This window comes from Toxotes jaculatrix, chromosome 1 (assembly GCF_017976425.1).
Source record: "Toxotes jaculatrix isolate fToxJac2 chromosome 1, fToxJac2.pri, whole genome shotgun sequence".
In the NCBI taxonomy this organism is placed as follows: domain Eukaryota; kingdom Metazoa; phylum Chordata; class Actinopteri; family Toxotidae; genus Toxotes; species Toxotes jaculatrix.
Window position 1 is genome coordinate 14,401,061 of NC_054394.1, and position 22,675 is coordinate 14,423,735.

The following is a 22,675-nucleotide window of genomic DNA, read 5'->3' on the forward strand; positions in this document are numbered from 1 at the left end:
CATTTTGAGGTCAAAAAAATTTTTGACTTTTTTTGGCCGAAAAAAACGCCTTACTATACTATGACGTTTTTTATGACATTTTGAGGTCAAAAAAATTTTTGACTTTTTTTGGCCGAAAAAAACGCCTTACTATACTATGACGTTTTTTATGACATTTTGAGGTCAAAAAAATTTTTCACTTTTTTTGGCCGAAAAAAACGCCTTTCTATACCATGACGTTTTTTATGACATTTTGAGGTCAAAAAAAATTTAGACTTTTTTTGGCCGATTTTGACGCCTTACTATACTATGACGTTTTTTATGACATTTTGAGGTCCAAAAAAATTTTGACTTTTTTTGGCCAATTTTGACGCCTTCCTATACTATGACGTTTTTTATGACATTTTGATGTCAAAAAAAAAATTGACTTTTTTTGGCCGAAAAAAACGCCTTACTATACTATGACGTTTTTTATGACATTTTGAGGTCAAAAAAATTTTTTACTTTTTTTGGCCGAAAAAAACGCCTTACTATACTATGACGTTTTTTATGACATTTTGAGGTCCAAAAAAATTTTGACTTTTTTTGGCCGATTTTGACGCCTTACTATACTATGACGTTTTTTATGACATTTTGATGTGAAAAAAAAAATTGACTTTTTTTGGCCGATTTTGACGCCTTACTATACTATGACGTTTTTTATGACATTTTTAGGTCAAAAATTTTTTTGACTTTTTTTGGCCGATTTTGACGCCTTACTATACTATGACGTTTTTTATGACATTTTTAGGTCAAAAAAATTTTGACTTTTTTTGGCCGATTTTGACGCCTTACTATACTATGACGTTTTTTATGACATTTTGAGGTCCAAAAAAATTGTGACTTTTTTTGGCCGATTTTGACGCCTTACTATACTATGACGTTTTTTATGATATTTTTAGGTCAAAAAAATTTTTGACTTTTTTTGGCCGAAAAAAACGCCTTACTATACTATGACGTTTTTTATGACATTTTGAGGTCAAAAAAATTTTTCACTTTTTTTGGCCGAAAAAAACGCCTTTCTATACCATGACGTTTTTTATGACATTTTGAGGTCAAAAAAAATTTAGACTTTTTTTGGCCGATTTTGACGCCTTACTATACTATGACGTTTTTTATGACATTTTGAGGTCCAAAAAAATTTTGACTTTTTTTGGCCAATTTTGACGCCTTCCTATACTATGACGTTTTTTATGACATTTTGATGTCAAAAAAAAAATTGACTTTTTTTGGCCGAAAAAAACGCCTTACTATACTATGACGTTTTTTATGACATTTTGAGGTCAAAAAAATTTTTTACTTTTTTTGGCCGAAAAAAACGCCTTACTATACTATGACGTTTTTTATGACATTTTGAGGTCCAAAAAAATTTTGACTTTTTTTGGCCGATTTTGACGCCTTACTATACTATGAAGTTTTTTATGATATTTTGAGGTCAAAAAAAATTTTGACTTTTTTTGGCCGATTTTGACGCCTTACTATACTATGACGTTTTTTATGACATTTTGAGGTCAAAAAAATTTTTGACTTTTTTTGGCCGAAAAAAACGCCTTACTATACTATGACGTTTTTTATGACATTTTGAGGTCAAAAAAATTTTTCACTTTTTTTGGCCGAAAAAAACGTCTTTCTATACCATGACGTTTTTTATGACATTTTGAGGTAAAAAAAAATTTAGACTTTTTTTGTTCGATTTTGACGCCTTACTATACTATGACGTTTTTTATGACATTTTGAGGTCCAAAAAAATTTTGACTTTTTTTGGCCGATTTTGACGCCTTACCATACTATGACGTTTTTTATGACATTTTGAGGTCAAAAATTTTTTGACTTTTTTTGGCCGATTTTGACGCCTTACTATACTATGACGTTTTTTATGAAATTTTGAGGTCCAAAAAAATTTTGACTTTTTTTGGCCGATTTTGACGCCTTACTATACTATGACGTTTTTTATGACATTTTGAGGTCCAAAATAATTTTGACTTTTTTTGGCCGAAAAAAACGCCTTACTATACTATGACGTTTTTTATGACATTTTGAGGTCAAAAAAATTTTTCACTTTTTTTGGCCGAAAAAAACGCCTTTCTATACCATGACGTTTTTTATGACATTTTGAGGTAAAAAAAAATTTAGACTTTTTTTGTTCGATTTTGACGCCTTACTATACTATGACGTTTTTTATGACATTTTGAGGTCAAAAAAAATTTTGACTTTTTTTGGCCGATTTTGACGCCTTACCATACTATGACGTTTTTTATGACATTTTGAGGTCAAAAATTTTTTGACTTTTTTTGGCCGATTTTGACGCCTTACTATACTATGACGTTTTTTATGAAATTTTGAGGTCCAAAAAAATTTTGACTTTTTTTGGCCGATTTTGACGCCTTACTATACTATGACGTTTTTTATGACATTTTGAGGTCCAAAAAAATTTTGACTTTTTTTGGCCGATTTTGACGCCTTACTATACTATGACGTTTTTTATAACATTTTTAGGTCAAAAATTTTTTTGACTTTTTTTGGCCGATTTTGACGCCTTACTATACTATGACGTTTTTTATGACATTTTGAGGTCCAAAAAAATTTGGACTTTTTTTGGCCGAAAAAAGCGCCTTACTATACTATGACGTTTTTTATGACATTTTGATGTCAAAAAAAAAATTGACTTTTTTTGGCCGAAAAAAACGCCTTACTATACTATGACGTTTTTTATGACATTTTGAGGTCCAAAAAAATTTTGACTTTTTTTGGCCGATTTTGACGCCTTACTATACTATGACGTTTTTTATGACATTTTGAGGTCAAAAGAAATTTTGACTTTTTTTGGATGGAAAAAATGCCTTAATATACTATGATGTTTTTTATGATATTTTGAGGTCCAAAAAAATTTTGACTTTTTTTGGCCGAAAAAAACGCCTTACTATACTATGACGTTTTTTATGACATTTTGAGGTCCAAAAAAATTTTGACTTTTTTTCGCAGATTTTGACACCTTACTATACTATGACGTTTTTTATGACATTTTTAGGTCAAAAAAATTTTTGACTTTTTTTGGCCGAAAAAGACGCCTTACTATACTATGACGTTTTTTATGACATTTTGAGGCCAAAAAAATTTTGACTTTTTTTGGCCGATTTTGACGCCTTACTATACTATGACGTTTTTTATGACATTTTGATGTAAAAAAAAATTTTGTCTTTTTTTGGCCGATTTTGACGCCTTACTATACTATGAAGTTTTTTATGATATTTTGAGGTCAAAAAAAATTTTGACTTTTTTTGGCCGATTTTGACGCCTTACTATACTATGACGTTTTTTATGACATTTTGAGGTCAAAAAAATTTTTGACTTTTTTTGGCCGAAAAAAACGCCTTACTATACTATGACGTTTTTTATGACATTTTGAGGTCAAAAAAATTTTTCACTTTTTTTGGCCGAAAAAAACGTCTTTCTATACCATGACGTTTTTTATGACATTTTGAGGTAAAAAAAAATTTAGACTTTTTTTGTTCGATTTTGACGCCTTACTATACTATGACGTTTTTTATGACATTTTGAGGTCAAAAAAAATTTTGACTTTTTTTGGCCGATTTTGACGCCTTACCATACTATGACGTTTTTTATGACATTTTGAGGTCAAAAATTTTTTGACTTTTTTTGGCCGATTTTGACGCCTTACTATACTATGACGTTTTTTATGAAATTTTGAGGTCCAAAAAAATTTTGACTTTTTTTGGCCGATTTTGACGCCTTACTATACTATGACGTTTTTTATGACATTTTGAGGTCCAAAAAAATTTTGACTTTTTTTGGCCGAAAAAAACGCCTTACTATACTATGACGTTTTTTATGACATTTTGAGGACAAAAAAATTTTTCACTTTTTTTGGCCGAAAAAAACGCCTTTCTATACCATGACGTTTTTTATGACATTTTGAGGTAAAAAAAAATTTAGACTTTTTTTGTTCGATTTTGACGCCTTACTATACTATGACGTTTTTTATGACATTTTGAGGTCAAAAAAAATTTTGACTTTTTTTGGCCGATTTTGACGCCTTACCATACTATGACGTTTTTTATGACATTTTGAGGTCAAAAATTTTTTGACTTTTTTTGGCCGATTTTGACGCCTTACTATACTATGACGTTTTTTATGAAATTTTGAGGTCCAAAAAAATTTTGACTTTTTTTGGCCGATTTTGACGCCTTACTATACTATGACGTTTTTTATGACATTTTGAGGTCCAAAAAAATTTTGACTTTTTTAAAATTTTTTTTGTCCGATTTTGACGCCTTACTATACTATGACGTTTTTTATGACATTTTGAGGTCCAAAAAAATTTTGACTTTTTTTGGCCGATTTTGACGCCTTACGATACTATGAAGTTTTTTATGACATTTTGATGTCAAAAAAAAAATTGACTTTTTTTGGCCGAAAAAAACGCCTTACTATACTATGACGTTTTTTATGACATTTTGAGGTCCAAAAAAATTTTGACTTTTTTTGGCCGATTTTGACGCCTTACTATACTATGACGTTTTTTATGACATTTTGATGTCAAAAAAAATTTTGACTTTTTTTGGCCGATTTTGACGCCTTACTATACTATGAAGTTTTTTATGATATTTTGAGGTCAAAAAAAATTTGGACTTTTTTTGGCCGATTTTGATGCCTTACTATACTATGACGTTTTTTATGACATTTTGAGGTCCAAAAAAATTTTGACTTTTTTTGGCCGATTTTGACGCCTTACGATACTATGAAGTTTTTTATGACATTTTGATGTCAAAAAAAAAATTGACTTTTTTTGGCCGAAAAAAACGCCTTACTATACTATGACGTTTTTTATGACATTTTGAGGTCAAAAAAATTTTTTACTTTTTTTGGCCGAAAAAAACGCCTTACTATACTATGACGTTTTTTATGACATTTTGAGGTCCAAAAAAATTTTGACTTTTTTTGGCCGATTTTGACGCCTTACTATACTATGACGTTTTTTATGACATTTTTAGGTCAAAAAAATTTTGACTTTTTTTGGCCGATTTTGACGCCTTACTATACTATGACGTTTTTTATGACATTTTGATGTAAAAAAAAATTTTGTCTTTTTTTGGCCGATTTTGACGCCTTACTATACTATGAAGTTTTTTATGATATTTTGAGGTCAAAAAAAATTTTGACTTTTTTTGGCCGATTTTGACGCCTTACTATACTATGACGTTTTTTATGACATTTTGAGGTCAAAAAAATTTTTGACTTTTTTTGGCCGAAAAAAACGCCTTACTATACTATGACGTTTTTTATGACATTTTGAGGTCAAAAAAATTTTTCACTTTTTTTGGCCGAAAAAAACGCCTTTCTATACCATGACGTTTTTTATGACATTTTGAGGTAAAAAAAAATTTAGACTTTTTTTGTTCGATTTTGACGCCTTACTATACTATGACGTTTTTTATGACATTTTGAGGTCAAAAAAAATTTTGACTTTTTTTGGCCGATTTTGACGCCTTACCATACTATGACGTTTTTTATGACATTTTGAGGTCAAAAATTTTTTGACTTTTTTTGGCCGATTTTGACGCCTTACTATACTATGACGTTTTTTATGAAATTTTGAGGTCCAAAAAAATTTTGACTTTTTTTGGCCGATTTTGACGCCTTACTATACTATGACGTTTTTTATGACATTTTGAGGTCCAAAAAAATTTTGACTTTTTTTGGCCGATTTTGACGCCTTACTATACTATGACGTTTTTTATAACATTTTTAGGTCAAAAATTTTTTTGACTTTTTTTGGCCGATTTTGACGCCTTACTATACTATGACGTTTTTTATGACATTTTGAGGTCCAAAAAAATTTGGACTTTTTTTGGCCGAAAAAAGCGCCTTACTATACTATGACGTTTTTTATGACATTTTGATGTCAAAAAAAAAATTGACTTTTTTTGGCCGAAAAAAACGCCTTACTATACTATGACGTTTTTTATGACATTTTGAGGTCCAAAAAAATTTTGACTTTTTTTGGCCGGAAAAAACGCCTTACTATACTATGACGTTTTTTATGACATTTTGAGGTCCAAAAAAATTTTGACTTTTTTTGGCCGATTTTGACGCCTTACTATACTATGACGTTTTTTATGACATTTTGAGGTCAAAAAAATTTTTGACTTTTTTTGGCCGAAAAAAACGCCTTACTATACTATGACGTTTTTTATGACATTTTGAGGTCAAAAAAATTTTTCACTTTTTTTGGCCGAAAAAAACGCCTTTCTATACCATGACGTTTTTTATGACATTTTGAGGTAAAAAAAAATTTAGACTTTTTTTGTTCGATTTTGACGCCTTACTATACTATGACGTTTTTTATGACATTTTGAGGTCAAAAAAAATTTTGACTTTTTTTGGCCGATTTTGACGCCTTACCATACTATGACGTTTTTTATGACATTTTGAGGTCAAAAATTTTTTGACTTTTTTTGGCCGATTTTGACGCCTTACTATACTATGACGTTTTTTATGAAATTTTGAGGTCCAAAAAAATTTTGACTTTTTTTGGCCGATTTTGACGCCTTACTATACTATGACGTTTTTTATGACATTTTGAGGTCCAAAAAAATTTTGACTTTTTTTGGCCGATTTTGACGCCTTACTATACTATGACGTTTTTTATAACATTTTTAGGTCAAAAATTTTTTTGACTTTTTTTGGCCGATTTTGACGCCTTACTATACTATGACGTTTTTTATGACATTTTGAGGTCCAAAAAAATTTGGACTTTTTTTGGCCGAAAAAAGCGCCTTACTATACTATGACGTTTTTTATGACATTTTGATGTCAAAAAAAAAATTGACTTTTTTTGGCCGAAAAAAACGCCTTACTATACTATGACGTTTTTTATGACATTTTGAGGTCCAAAAAAATTTTGACTTTTTTTGGCCGGAAAAAACGCCTTACTATACTATGACGTTTTTTATGACATTTTGAGGTCCAAAAAAATTTTGACTTTTTTTGGCCGATTTTGACGCCTTACTATACTATGACGTTTTTTATGACATTTTGAGGTCCAAAAAAATTTGGACTTTTTTTAAAATTTTTTTTGGCCGATTTTGACACCTTACTATACTATGACGTTTTTTATGACATTTTGAGGTCCAAAAAAATTTTGACTTTTTTTGGCCGATTTTGACGCCTTACTATACTATGACGTTTTTTATGACATTTTGAGGTCCAAAAAAATTTTGACTTTTTTTGGCCGGAAAAAACGCCTTATTATACTATGACGTTTTTTATGACATTTTGAGGTCAAAAAAATTTTTCACTTTTTTTGGCCGAAAAAAACGCCTTTCTATACCATGACGTTTTTTATGACATTTTGAGGTAAAAAAAAATTTAGACTTTTTTTGTTCGATTTTGACGCCTTACTATACTATGACGTTTTTTATGACATTTTGAGGTCCAAAAAAATTTTGACTTTTTTTGTCCGATTTTGACGCCTTACCATACTATGACGTTTTTTATGACATTTTGAGGTCAAAAAAAATTTTGACTTTTTTTGGCCGATTTTGACGCCTTACTATAGTATGACGTTTTTTATGACATTTTGAGGTCAAAAAATTTTTTGACTTTTTTTGGCCGATTTTGACGCCTTACTATACTATGACGTTTTTTATGACATTTTGAGGTCCAAAAAAATTTTGACTTTTTTTGGCCGATTTTGACGCCTTCCTATACTATGACGTTTTTTATGACATTTTGATGTCAAAAAAAAAATTGACTTTTTTTGGCCGAAAAAAACGCCTTACTATACTATGACGTTTTTTATGACATTTTGAGGTCAAAAAATTTTTTTACTTTTTTTGGCCGAAAAAAACGCCTTACTATACTATGACGTTTTTTATGACATTTTGAGGTCCAAAAAAATTTGGACTTTTTTTGGCCGATTTTGACGCCTTACTATACTATGACATTTTTTATGACATTTTTAGGTCAAAAAAATTTTGACTTTTTTTGGCCGATTTTGACGCCTTACTATACTATGACGTTTTTTATGACATTTTGATGTCAAAAAAAATTTTGACTTTTTTTGGCCGATTTTGACGCCTTACTATACTATGAAGTTTTTTATGATATTTTGAGGTCAAAAAAAATTTGGACTTTTTTTGGCCGATTTTGACGCCTTACTATACTATGACGTTTTTTATGACATTTTGAGGTCAAAAAAATTTTTGACTTTTTTTGGCCGAAAAAAACGCCTTACTATACTATGACGTTTTTTATGACATTTTGAGGTCAAAAAAATTTTTCACTTTTTTTGGCCGAAAAAAACGCCTTTCTATACCATGACGTTTTTTATGACATTTTGAGGTAAAAAAAAATTTAGACTTTTTTTGTTCGATTTTGACGCCTTACTATACTATGACGTTTTTTATGACATTTTGAGGTCAAAAAAAATTTTGACTTTTTTTGGCCGATTTTGACGCCTTACCATACTATGACGTTTTTTATGACATTTTGAGGTCAAAAAATTTTTGACTTTTTTTGGCCGATTTTGACGCCTTACTATACTATGACGTTTTTTATGAAATTTTGAGGTCCAAAAAAATTTTGACTTTTTTTGGCCGATTTTGACGCCTTACTATACTATGACGTTTTTTATGACATTTTGAGGTCCAAAAAAATTTTGACTTTTTTTGGCCGATTTTGACGCCTTACTATACTATGACGTTTTTTATGACATTTTTAGGTCAAAAATTTTTTTGACTTTTTTTGGCCGATTTTGACGCCTTACTATACTATGACGTTTTTTATGACATTTTGAGGTCCAAAAAAATTTGGACTTTTTTTGGCCGAAAAAAGCGCCTTACTATACTATGACGTTTTTTATGACATTTTGATGTCCAAAAAAATTTTGACTTTTTTTGGCCGATTTTGACGCCTTACTATACTATGACGTTTTTTATGACATTTTGAGGTCCAAAAAAATTTTTGACTTTTTTTGGCCGATTTTGACGCCTTACTATACTATGACGTTTTTTATGACATTTTGAGGTCCAAGAAAATTTTGACTTTTTTTGGCCGAAAAAGACGCCTTACTATACTATGACGTTTTTTATGACATTTTGAGGTCCAAAAAAATTTTGACTTTTTATTGGCCGATTTTGACGCCTTACTATACTATGACGTTTTTTATGACATTTTGAGGTCAAAAATTTTTTTGACTTTTTTTGGCCGATTTTGACGCCTTACTATACTATGAAGTTTTTTATGATATTTTGAGGTCAAAAAAAATTTGGACTTTTTTTGGCCGATTTTGACGCCTTACTATACTATGACGTTTTTTATGACATTTTGAGGTCCAAAAAAATTTTGACTTTTTTTGGCCGATTTTGACGCCTTACTATACTATGACGTTTTTTATGACATTTTGAGGTCAAAAAAATTTTTGACTTTTTTTGGCCGAAAAAAAACGCCTTACTATACTATGACGTTTTTTATGACATTTTGAGGTCAAAAAAATTTTTCACTTTTTTTGGCCGAAAAAAACGCCTTTCTATACCATGACGTTTTTTATGACATTTTGAGGTAAAAAAAAATTTAGACTTTTTTTGTTCGATTTTGACGCCTTACCATACTATGACGTTTTTTATGACATTTTGAGGTCAAAAAAAATTTTGACTTTTTTTGGCCGATTTTGACGCCTTACCATACTATGACGTTTTTTATGACATTTTGAGGTCAAAAAAAATTTTGACTTTTTTTGGCCGAAAAAAACGCCTTACTATAGTATGACGTTTTTTATGACATTTTGAGGTCAAAAAATTTTTTGACTTTTTTTGGCCGATTTTGACGCCTTACTATACTATGACGTTTTTTATGACATTTTGAGGTCCAAAAAAATTTTGACTTTTTTTGGCCGGAAAAAACGCCTTATTATACTATGACGTTTTTTATGACATTTTGAGGTCAAAAAAATTTTTCACTTTTTTTGGCCGAAAAAAACGCCTTACTATACTATGACGTTTTTTATGACATTTTGAGGTCCAAAAAAATTTTGACTTTTTTTGGCCGATTTTGACGCCTTACTATACTATGACGTTTTTTATGACATTTTGAGGTCCAAAAAAATTTTGACTTTTTTTGGCCGATTTTGACGCCTTACTATACTATGACGTTTTTTATGACATTTTGAGGTCCAAAAAAATTTGGACTTTTTTTTAAATTTTTTTTGGCCGATTTTGACGCCTTACTATACTATGACGTTTTTTATGACATTTTGAGGTCCAAAAAAATTTTGACTTTTTTTGGCCGGAAAAAACGCCTTACTATACTATGACGTTTTTTATGACATTTTGAGGTCAAAAAAATTTTTGACTTTTTTTGGCCGAAAAAAACGCCTTACTATACTATGACGTTTTTTATGACATTTTGAGGTCCAAAAAAATTTTGACTTTTTTTGGACGGAAAAAACGCCTTACTATACTATGACGTTTTTTATGACATTTTGAGGTCCAAAAAAATTTTGACTTTTTTAAAAATTTTTTTGTCCGATTTTGACGCCTTACTATACTATGACGTTTTTTATGACATTTTGAGGTCCAAAAAAATTTTGACTTTTTTTGGCCGATTTTGACGCCTTACGATACTATGAAGTTTTTTATGACATTTTGATGTCAAAAAAAAAATTGACTTTTTTTGGCCGAAAAAAACGCCTTACTATACTATGACGTATTTTATGACATTTTGAGGTCAAAAAATTTTTTGACTTTTTTTGTCCGATTTTGACGCCTTACTATACTATGACGTTTTTTATGACATTTTGAGGTCCAAACAAATTTTGACTTTTTTTCGCCGATTTTGACGCCTTACTATACTATGACGTTTTTTATGACATTTTGAGGTCCAAAAAAATTTTGACTTTTTTTGGCCGATTTTGACGCCTTACTATACTATGACGTTTTTTATGACATTTTGAGGTCCAAAAAAATTTGGACTTTTTTTTAATTTTTTTTGGCCGATTTTGACGCCTTACTATACTATGACGTTTTTTATGACATTTTGAGGTCAAAAAAAATGTTGACTTTTTTTGGCCGATTTTGACGCCTTACGATACTATGAAGTTTTTTATGACATTTTGATGTCCAAAAAAATTTTGACTTTTTTTGGCCGATTTTGACGCCTTACGATACTATGAAGTTTTTTATGACATTTTGATGTCAAAAAAAAAATTGACTTTTTTTGGCCGAAAAAAACGCCTTACTATACTATGACGTTTTTTATGACATCTTGAGGTCCAAAAAAACTTTTGACTTTTTTTGGCCGAAAAAAACGCCTTACTATACTATGACGTTTTTTATGACATTTTGAGGTCAAAAAAATGTTTGACTTTTTTTGGCCGAAAAAAACGCCTTACTATACTATGACGTTTTTTATGACATTTTGAGGTCAAAAAAACTTTTGACTTTTTTTGGCCGAAAAAAACGCCTTTCTATACCATGACGTTTTTTATGACATTTTGAGGTAAAAAAAAAATTTAGACTTTTTTTGTTCGATTTTGACGCCTTACTATACTATGACGTTTTTTATGACATTTTGAGGTCAAAAAAATTTTTGACTTTTTTTGGCCGATTTTGACGCCTTACCATACTATGACGTTTTTTATGACATTTTGAGGTCAAAAAAAATTTTGACTTTTTTTGGCCGAAAAAAACGCCTTACTATAGTATGACGTTTTTTATGACATTTTGAGGTCAAAAAATTTTTTGACTTTTTTTGGCCGATTTTGACGCCTTACTATACTATGACGTTTTTTATGACATTTTGAGGTCCAAAAAAATGTTGACTTTTTTTGGCCGATTTTGACGCCTTACTATACTATGACGTTTTTTATGACATTTTTAGGTCAAAAAATTTTTTGACTTTTTTTGGCCGATTTTGACGCCTTACTATACTATGACGTTTTTTATGACATTTTGAGGTCCAAAAAAATTGTGACTTTTTTTGGCCGATTTTGACGCCTTACTATACTATGACGTTTTTTATGACATTTTGAGGTCCAAAAAAATTGTGACTTTTTTTGGCCGATTTTGACGCCTTACTATACTATGACGTTTTTTATGACATTTTGAGGTCCAAAAAAATTTTGACTTTTTTTAAATTTTTTTTGGCCGATTTTGACGCCTTACTATACTATGACGTTTTTTATGACATTTTGATGTAAAAAAAAATTTTGTCTTTTTTTGGCCGATTTTGACGCCTTACTATACTATGACGTTTTTTATGATATTTTGAGGTCAAAAAAAATTTTGACTTTTTTTGGCCGAAAAAAACGGCTTACTATACTATGACGTTTTTTATGATATTTTGAGGTCCAAAAAAACTTTTGACTTTTTTTGGCCGAAAAAAACGATTTACTATACTATGACGTTTTTTATGACATTTTGAGGTCAAAAAAATTTTTCACTTTTTTTGGCCGAAAAAAACGCCTTTCTATACCATGATGTTTTTTATGACATTTTGAAGTCAAAAAAAATTTGGACTTTTTTTTTAACTTTTTTTGGCCGATTTTGACGCCTTACTATACTGACGTTTTTTATGACATTTTGAGGTCAAAAAAAATTTGGACTTTTTTTGGCCGATTTTGACGCCTTACGATACTATGAAGTTTTTTATGACATTTTGATGTCAAAAAAAAAAATTGACTTTTTTTGGCCGAAAAAAACGCCTTACTATACTATGACGTTTTTTATGACATTTTGAGGTCCAAAAAAATTTGGACTTTTTTTGGCCGATTTTGACGCCTTACTATACTATGACGTTTTTTATGACATTTTGAGGTCCAAAAAAATTTTTGACTTTTTTTGGCCGAAAAAGACTCCTTACTATAATATGACGTTTTTTATGACATTTTGAGGTCCAAAAAAATTTTGACTTTTTTTGGCCGGAAAAAACGCCTTACTATACTATGACGTTTTTTATGACATTTTGAGGTCAAAAAATTTTTTGACTTTTTTTGGCCGAAAAAAACGCCTTACTATACTATGACGTTTTTTATGACATTTTGAGGTCCAAAAAAATTTTGACTTTTTTTCGCCGATTTTGACGCCTTACTATACTATGACGTTTTTTATGACATTTTTAGGTCAAAAAAATTTTTGACTTTTTTTGGCCGAAAAAGACGCCTTACTATACTATGACGTTTTTTATGACATTTTGAGGTCCAAAAAAATTTTGACTTTTTTTGGACGGAAAAAACGCCTTACTATACTATGACGTTTTTTATGACATTTTGAGGTCCAAAAAAATTTTGACTTTTTTAAAAATTTTTTTGTCCGATTTTGACGCCTTACTATACTATGACGTTTTTTATGACATTTTGAGGTCCAAAAAAATTTTGACTTTTTTTGGTCGATTTTGACGCCTTACTATACTATAACGTTTTTTATGACATTTTGAGGTCCAAAAAAATTTTGACTTTTTTTGGCCGAAAAAAACGCCTTACTATACTATGACGTTTTTTATGACATTTTGATGTCAAAAAAAAATTTGACTTTTTTTGGCCCAAAAAAACGCCTTACTATACTATGACGTTTTTTATGATATTTTGAGGTCCAAAAAAACTTTTGACTTTTTTTGGCCGAAAAAAGCCTTACTATACTATGACGTTTTTTATGACATTTTGAGGTCAAAAAAATTTTTCACTTTTTTTGGCCGAAAAAAACGCCTTACTATACCATGACGTTTTTTATGACATTTTGAGGTCCAAAAAAATTTTGACTTTTTTTGGACGGAAAAAACGCCTTACTATACTATGACGTTTTTTATGACATTTTGAGGTCCAAAAAAATTTTGACTTTTTAAAAAAAATTTTTGTCCGATTTTGACGCCTTACTATACTATGACGTTTTTTATGACATTTTGAGGTCCAAAAAAATTTGGACTTTTTTTGGCCGATTTTGACGCCTTACGATACTATGAAGTTTTTTATGACATTTTGATGTCAAAAAAAAAATTGACTTTTTTTGGCCGAAAAAAACGCCTTACTATACTATGACGTATTTTATGACATTTTGAGGTCAAAAAATTTTTTGACTTTTTTTGGCCGATTTTGACGCCTTACTATACTATGACGTTTTTTATGATATTTTGAGGTCAAAAAAAATTTTGACTTTTTTTGGCCGATTTTGACGCCTTACTATACTATGACGTTTTTTATGACATTTTGAGGTCCAAAAAAATTTTGACTTTTTTTGGCCGGAAAAAACGCCTTACTATACTATGACGTTTTTTATGACATTTTGAGGTCCAAAAAAATTTTGACTTTTTTTCGCCGATTTTGACGCCTTACTATACTATGACGTTTTTTATGACATTTTGAGGTCCAAAAAAATTGTGACTTTTTTTGGCCGATTTTGACGCCTTACGATACTATGACGTTTTTTATGACATTTTGATGTCAAAAAAAAAATTGACTTTTTTTGGCCGAAAAAAACGCCTTACTATACTATGACGTTTTTTATGACATCTTGAGGTCCAAAAAAACTTTTGACTTTTTTTGGCCGAAAAAAACGCTTTACTATACTATGACGTTTTTTATGACATTTTGAGGTCAAAAAAATTTTTCACTTTTTTTGGCCGAAAAAAACGCCTTTCTATACCATGACGTTTTTTATGACATTTTAAAGTCAAAAAAAATTTGGACTTTTTTTTTACTTTTTTTTGCCGATTTTGACGCCTTACTATACTATGACGTTTTTTATGACATTTTGAGGTCCAAAAAAATTTTGACTTTTTTTGGCCGGAAAAAACGCCTTACTATACTATGACGTTTTTTATGACATTTTGAGGTCCAAAAAAATTTTGACTTTTTTTGGCCGATTTTGACGCCTTACTATACTATGACGTTTTTTATGACATTTTGAGGTCCAAAAAAATTTTGACTTTTTTTGGCCGATTTTGACGCCTTACTATACTATGACGTTTTTTATGACATTTTGAGGTCCAAAAAAATTTGGACTTTTTTTTAATTTTTTTTGGCCGATTTTGACGCCTTACTATACTATGACGTTTTTTATGACATTTTGAGGTCCAAAAAAATTTTGACTTTTTTTGGCCGGAAAAAACGCCTTACTATACTATGACGTTTTTTATGACATTTTGAGGTCCAAAAAAATTTTGACTTTTTTTCGCCGATATTGACGCCTTACTATACTATGACGTTTTTTATGACATTTTTAGGTCAAAAAAATTTTGACTTTTTTTGGCCGAAAAAGACGCCTTACTATACTATGACGTTTTTTATGACATTTTGAGGTCCAAAAAAATTTTGACTTTTTTTGGACGGAAAAAACGCCTTACTATACTATGACGTTTTTTATGACATTTTGAGGTCCAAAAAAATTTTGACTTTTTTAAAAAATTTTTTGTCCGATTTTGACGCCTTACTATACTATGACGTTTTTTATGACATTTTGAGGTCCAAAAAAATTTTGACTTTTTTTGGCCGAAAAAAACGCCTTTCTATACCATGACGTTTTTTATGACATTTTAAAGTCAAAAAAAATTTGGACTTTTTTTTTACTTTTTTTTGCCGATTTTGACGCCTTACTATACTATGACGTTTTTTATGACATTTTGAGGTCCAAAAAAATTTTGACTTTTTTTGGCCGGAAAAAACGCCTTACTATACTATGACGTTTTTTATGACATTTTGAGGTCCAAAAAAATTTTGACTTTTTTTGGCCGATTTTGACGCCTTACTATACTATGACGTTTTTTATGACATTTTGAGGTCCAAAAAAATTTTGACTTTTTTTGGCCGATTTTGACGCCTTACTATACTATGACGTTTTTTATGACATTTTGAGGTCCAAAAAAATTTGGACTTTTTTTTAATTTTTTTTGGCCGATTTTGACGCCTTACTATACTATGACGTTTTTTATGACATTTTGAGGTCCAAAAAAATGTTGACTTTTTTTGGCCGGAAAAAACGCCTTACTATACTATGACGTTTTTTATGACATTTTGAGGTCCAAAAAAATTTTGACTTTTTTTCGCCGATTTTGACGCCTTACTATACTATGACGTTTTTTATGACATTTTTAGGTCAAAAAAATTTTGACTTTTTTTGGCCGAAAAAGACGCCTTACTATACTATGACGTTTTTTATGACATTTTGAGGTCCAAAAAAATTTTGACTTTTTTTGGACGGAAAAAACGCCTTACTATACTATGACGTTTTTTATGACATTTTGAGGTCCAAAAAAATTTTGACTTTTTTAAAAAATTTTTTGTCCGATTTTGACGCCTTACTATACTATGACGTTTTTTATGACATTTTGAGGTCCAAAAAAATTTTGACTTTTTTTGGCCGATTTTGACGCCTTACGATACTATGACGTTTTTTATGACATTTTGAGGTCCAAAAAAATTTTGACTTTTTTTGGCCGATTTTGACGCCTTACGATACTATGACGTTTTTTATGACATTTTGAGGTCAAAAAAAAAATTGACTTTTTTTGGCCGAAAAAAAACGCCTTACTATACTATGACGTTTTTTATGACATATTGAGGTCAAAAAATTTTTTGACTTTTTTTGGCCGAAAAAAACGCCTTACTATACTATGACGTTTTTTATGACATCTTGAGGTCCAAAAAAATTTTGACTTTTTTTGGCCGATTTTGACGCCTTACTATACTATGACGTTTTTTATGACATTTTGATGTAAAAAAAAAATTTGACTTTTTTTGGCCGAAAAAAACGGCTTACTATACTATGACGTTTTTTATGATATTTTGAGGTCCAAAAAAACTTTTGACTTTTTTTGGCCGAAAAAAACGATTTACTATACTATGACGTTTTTTATGACATTTTGAGGTCAAAAAAATTTTTCACTTTTTTTGGCCGAAAAAAACGCCTTTCTATACCATGATGTTTTTTATGACATTTTGAAGTCAAAAAAAATTTGGACTTTTTTTTTAACTTTTTTTGGCCGATTTTGACGCCTTACTATACTGACGTTTTTTATGACATTTTGAGGTAAAAAAAAATTTGGACTTTTTTTGGCCGATTTTGACGCCTTACGATACTATGAAGTTTTTTATGACATTTTGATGTCAAAAAAAAAATTGACTTTTTTTGGCCGAAAAAAACGCCTTACTATACTATGACGTTTTTTATGACATTTTGAGGTCCAAAAAAATTTGGACTTTTTTTGGCCGATTTTGACGCCTTACTATACTATGACGTTTTTTATGACATTTTGAGGTCCAAAAAAATTTTTGACTTTTTTTGGCCGAAAAAGACTCCTTACTATAATATGACGTTTTTTATGACATTTTGAGGTCCAAAAAAATTTTGACTTTTTTTGGCCGGAAAAAACGCCTTACTATACTATGACGTTTTTTATGACATTTTGAGGTCAAAAAATTTTTTGACTTTTTTTGGCCGAAAAAAACGCCTTACTATACTATGACGTTTTTTATGACATTTTGAGGTCCAAAAAAATTTTGACTTTTTTTCGCCGATTTTGACGCCTTACTATACTATGACGTTTTTTATGACATTTTTAGGTCAAAAAAATTTTTGACTTTTTTTGGCCGAAAAAGACGCCTTACTATACTATGACGTTTTTTATGACATTTTGAGGTCCAAAAAAATTTTGACTTTTTTTGGACGGAAAAAACGCCTTACTATACTATGACGTTTTTTATGACATTTTGAGGTCCAAAAAAATTTTGACTTTTTTAAAAAATTTTTTGTCCGATTTTGACGCCTTACTATACTATGACGTTTTTTATGACATTTTGAGGTCCAAAAAAATTTTGACTTTTTTTGGTCGATTTTGACGCCTTACTATACTATAACGTTTTTTATGACATTTTGAGGTCCAAAAAAATTTTGACTTTTTTTGGCCGAAAAAAACGCCTTACTATACTATGACGTTTTTTATGACATTTTGATGTCAAAAAAAAATTTGACTTTTTTTGGCCCAAAAAAACGCCTTACTATACTATGACGTTTTTTATGATATTTTGAGGTCCAAAAAAACTTTTGACTTTTTTTGGCCGAAAAAAGCCTTACTATACTATGACGTTTTTTATGACATTTTGAGGTCAAAAAAATTTTTCACTTTTTTTGGCCGAAAAAAACGCCTTACTATACCATGACGTTTTTTATGACATTTTGAGGTAAAAAAAAATTTAGACTTTTTTTGGCCGATTTTGACACCTTACTATACTATGACGTTTTTTATGACATTTTGAGGTCAAAAAAATTATTGACTTTTTTTGGCCGATTTTGACGCCTTACTATACTATGACGTTTTTTATGACATTTTTAGGTCCAAAAAAATTTAGACTTTTTTTGGTCGATTTTGACGCCTTACTATACTATGACGTTTTTTATGACATTTTGAGGTCAAAAAAATTATTGACTTTTTTTGGCCGATTTTGACGCCTTACTATACTATGACGTTTTTTATGACATTTTTAGGTCCAAAAAAATTTAGACTTTTTTTGGTCGATTTTGACGCCTTACTATACTATGATGTTTTTTATGACATTTTGAGGTCAAAAAAAATTTGGACTTTTTTTGCCCGAAAAAAACGCCTTACTATACTATGACGTTTTTTATGATATTTTGAGGTCCAAAAAAACTTTTGACTTTTTTTGCCCGGAAAAAACGCCTTACTATACTATGACGTTTTTTATGACATTTTGAGGTCCAAAAAAACTTTTGACTTTTTTTGGCCGATTTTGACGCCTTACTTTACTATGACATTTTTTATGACATTTTGATGTCAAAAAAATTTTTCACTTTTTTTGGCCGAAAAAAACGCCTTTCTATACCATGACGTTTTTTATGACATTTTGAGGTCAAAAAAAATTTGGACTTTTTTTTTACTTTTTTTGGCCGATTTTGACGCCTTACTATACTATGACGTTTTTTATGACATTTTGAGGTCAAAAAAATTTTTGACCTTTTTTGGCCGAAAAAAAGGCCTTGCTATATTATGACGTTTTTTATGACATTTTGATGTAAAAAATTTTTTTGACTTTTTTTGGCCGATTTTGACACCTTACTATACTATGACGTTTTTTATGACATTTTGAGGTCAAAAAAATGATTGACTTTTCTTGGCCGATTTTGACGCCTTACTATACTATGACGTTTTTTATGACATTTTGAGGTCCAAAAAATTTTTGACTTTTTTTGGCCGAAAAAAACGCCTTACTATACTATGACGTTTTTTATGACAGTTTGAGGTAAAAAAAAATTTTTGACTTTTTTTGTTCGATTTTGACGCCTTACTATACTATGACGTTTTTTATGACATTTTGAGGTCTTACAAAAATATGACTTTTTTTACCATTTTTTGACGCCTTACGGCCATATGACGTTTTTTATGACATTTTGAGGTCTCGAAAAAGTTTGACTTGTTTGCCATTTTTTGACGCCTTACGGCTGTATGACGTTTTTTATGACATTTTGAGGTCTTACAAAAATATGACTTTTTTTGCCATTTTTTGACGCCTTACGGCCGTATGACATTTTTTATGACATTTTGAGGTCTTACAAAAATATGACTTTTTTTGTCATTCCTCAGCTACCCCATCATCTCCCTCTACCCTCCTCTCCTCTCGTCCTCGCTGTATTTATCCCCCTTCTAGTCTCTTCCCTCCTCTCCCTTCCTTGTCATCTCTTTGCTGTGTTACTCCCAAACCCCTCCCCCTCTCCGAGCCTTCCTGCTCTCTTGTCATTGGGTGCTGTGTGGGGTGATGGTTGTGTTTCTGTCGGTGATGTCTCCAGAGTGTGTACCGGTTTACTGCTTCAGAACTGCAGAAGCTCATGTTGATGTAGCAACCTCGCAGCACCTCCAGATTAGATTCGATTAGATAGATAGATAGATAGATAGATAGATACATACTATGAAGACTTCCATTTTCTATATCTGTTCATTGTTGCTGTGGAAGTAATAGTACCATCTGAAGTGTCTATCTTGAGATATCTGGGAGCCACTAACTGCTGTCTGTAGCTGCTTCAACTGGACTGGGACTGACACACTAAATCTCTGAAGTACATCAAACCCATCTTGGCCAGTTTTCACCGAGTCATCGTCCACAGGACCTGAGCACATACTTACCTCTTTTTTGACCAGACTTGAGACTTGATTGCTGACAAGCTGCATAACCAAGACTCATTACTCTGCTTCTTGCTGCGTGGTGAGATACAATAACTTCATGATAACATACATGTTTAAATAATTATAGCTCTGTAGTGATGATTGTGTGAAACATGTAGTTGGTATAATTACAGCCTTCACGTGTACAGTAGTGCATGTACTGCACGTTGCAATGATCCTACTTTATTTTTTGTTTCCTAAAATTTGTACTTTATCTTTACTGATAATCACTGTTTCTAATTATCTGCTAATCAGAAGTATAATAATAAATCATAAATCTGTGAGCATCGCACCACTCCAATTCCAGCACTGCTGCAGAATGAAAGGCTGGCTACTACGATGAAACAGCATCACGCCCTCATTGGTGGAGAGAGGTCCCACTGAAGAATACCGATTGGTTGGTCCAGCTGTCGGTCATGTGGGAGGGCATGCTTCTGCAGTGATTAAGGTGGTCATGTGGTACAAACATGCCACCCTGAGAGTGGTGTTGAGTAGTGTTTTTGTTTAGGTGTGGTTCAGAGATGATGGGAAAGCAGAGAGAAAACAGAGTGGAGAAAGAAAGTGGATGGAGGGTTAGAGGAGGGATGAAAAATGATGCAGACAGAAAAAGAGCCTTTTCAGTTGCGTATATTTTTGATGTGAACTATGTAGGCTGCATGCATCAGATTCTGAGGGATATTGACATAGTTATGCATTTTTCTCTTTTTCACTTGCATCATAGTGAAAATATTAGAAACATTAAATTCAAACACATTTAAATCCAAATGCTGACGGACAGTTGTATGTTGTCATCATTGGTGATTTTTTAAATTCAACGTAATGTTAAAGGTAACTGCTTGCAGACCAGCAGGCAGAAAATGTTGTCATTCTGCGGTCAAACCAGCAGGATGACAACATGATGAACAAGTAACAGAGTAAAAAAAAAGTAAACAGTGGCAGTCAGACAGAGAAATTGAGTGTTGGGCAGAAAATGGGTCAACAGGAAAACCGTTTCTGAAAAAAAGAAATGTCATCAACATCAAGGCAGCAGCAGCCTGAAATATGTTTTCTCTGACTAATTGGACTGAGACACAGGCATTCAGAGAATTAACTCAGGCAGTATACAAACAGCATGTGTACGGATCTGCAATAAAGCAGTCATATGACCCTGGTCAGCCTTGAGCGATTAGAGAGGGGGAGTATGTCAAACAGAGGAAGAGAAGCAGACTAAGAGAAAACAACGACAGAGGGGAAAAAAGCAATGATTGTGGTAATGCAATGTACTGTAGGGTCCGTGCTACAACAGTTTGTCTCGCTGTGTGTTGTTATGGACCTAACATTGTATGGTTGGTGTGGTTGGAGGCTTTTACATCCATACTAAGATGAGAGGGAGGCCCACTGGTCCTCATAAGCTGCTACTCAGGAAAAAAGAAGGTAAAATGGCTTCTGTTTGGTTAAAAAAAAAGTCAGTTGTGCTGATGACTGTACTATTCTCTCATTAAGTCAAGATTTATTAGAGTTTAGTAGGATGTCTGAGGGAGGAACCTTTTGCCATATATTATTTATGACTGTGAAGGGTAGTGTATATGTGAGCAACCTTTGTTTGGATAAGTGAGGAGCTCAGAACTGGAGAAATGACAGTACATTTTAGGGAAATGTAGAATCCTGATAATTAGATATGACATCATTCATTCATTGTATTTTCATTGCTGAAGAAGTTTGGTGGTCTCAATAGGCCTTGTCATGTACATGGCTAGTTTCTTCTCAAAACAGCTTCTCTTGTCTACATCACAGTCGTACCTCTGCAATACACAGCATCCCCGGTTGGTGCCTGGCCACAAATGTTTCAGCAAATGCACAAATGAGTGTCATCCTTTAAGTTCTCCTCTGTGTAAAAAAGAGAAGTTTATGTGCATGTATTTCTTGATGATGATGAGGACTCACCGTCTTTTACTGTCTCCACTGTCTGTTCTGTTCCATGCATCCCTGTCCAGCTCAGCAGGAGCCCCCAGCACATCCTGAAGCTGTGGCTAAACCAGAACAAACTGGAACTCACAGTATTAGTCCACCACACTTTAGAGGGGAAGGTGATCTGCTTCCGGGGAATCAAAAAATCCAAGTAACCTTGATCTCATCACACCAGTTCAGCAAAAAACAGACAGGAGCTGGTCATTTCAGGACTCAGGGATCTGCTTGGTCAAAGTAGTGAGGAGGAGCGTTCCACTCATCATGTACTCCCCTCAGAGTCTTCACCGCTGGGGCATCACTCATAGTGAGAGCATGGAGCGGTTAGCCTACAGCCAAGGTATGCTGAACATTTCTAGTTGAATAAATAACCTGTAGTTCACTCCTGTCTATTCTAATACACTCGGGCTGATTTGGTCCACTTTACAGTTTCCTCTCTGAACCTAAACTTTATACATATTCAGAAGCTTATGTGTTATCCTTAGGCCTGATGTCAGTGAGAGGTAATAGACAGCACCAATGATTAAAGGAA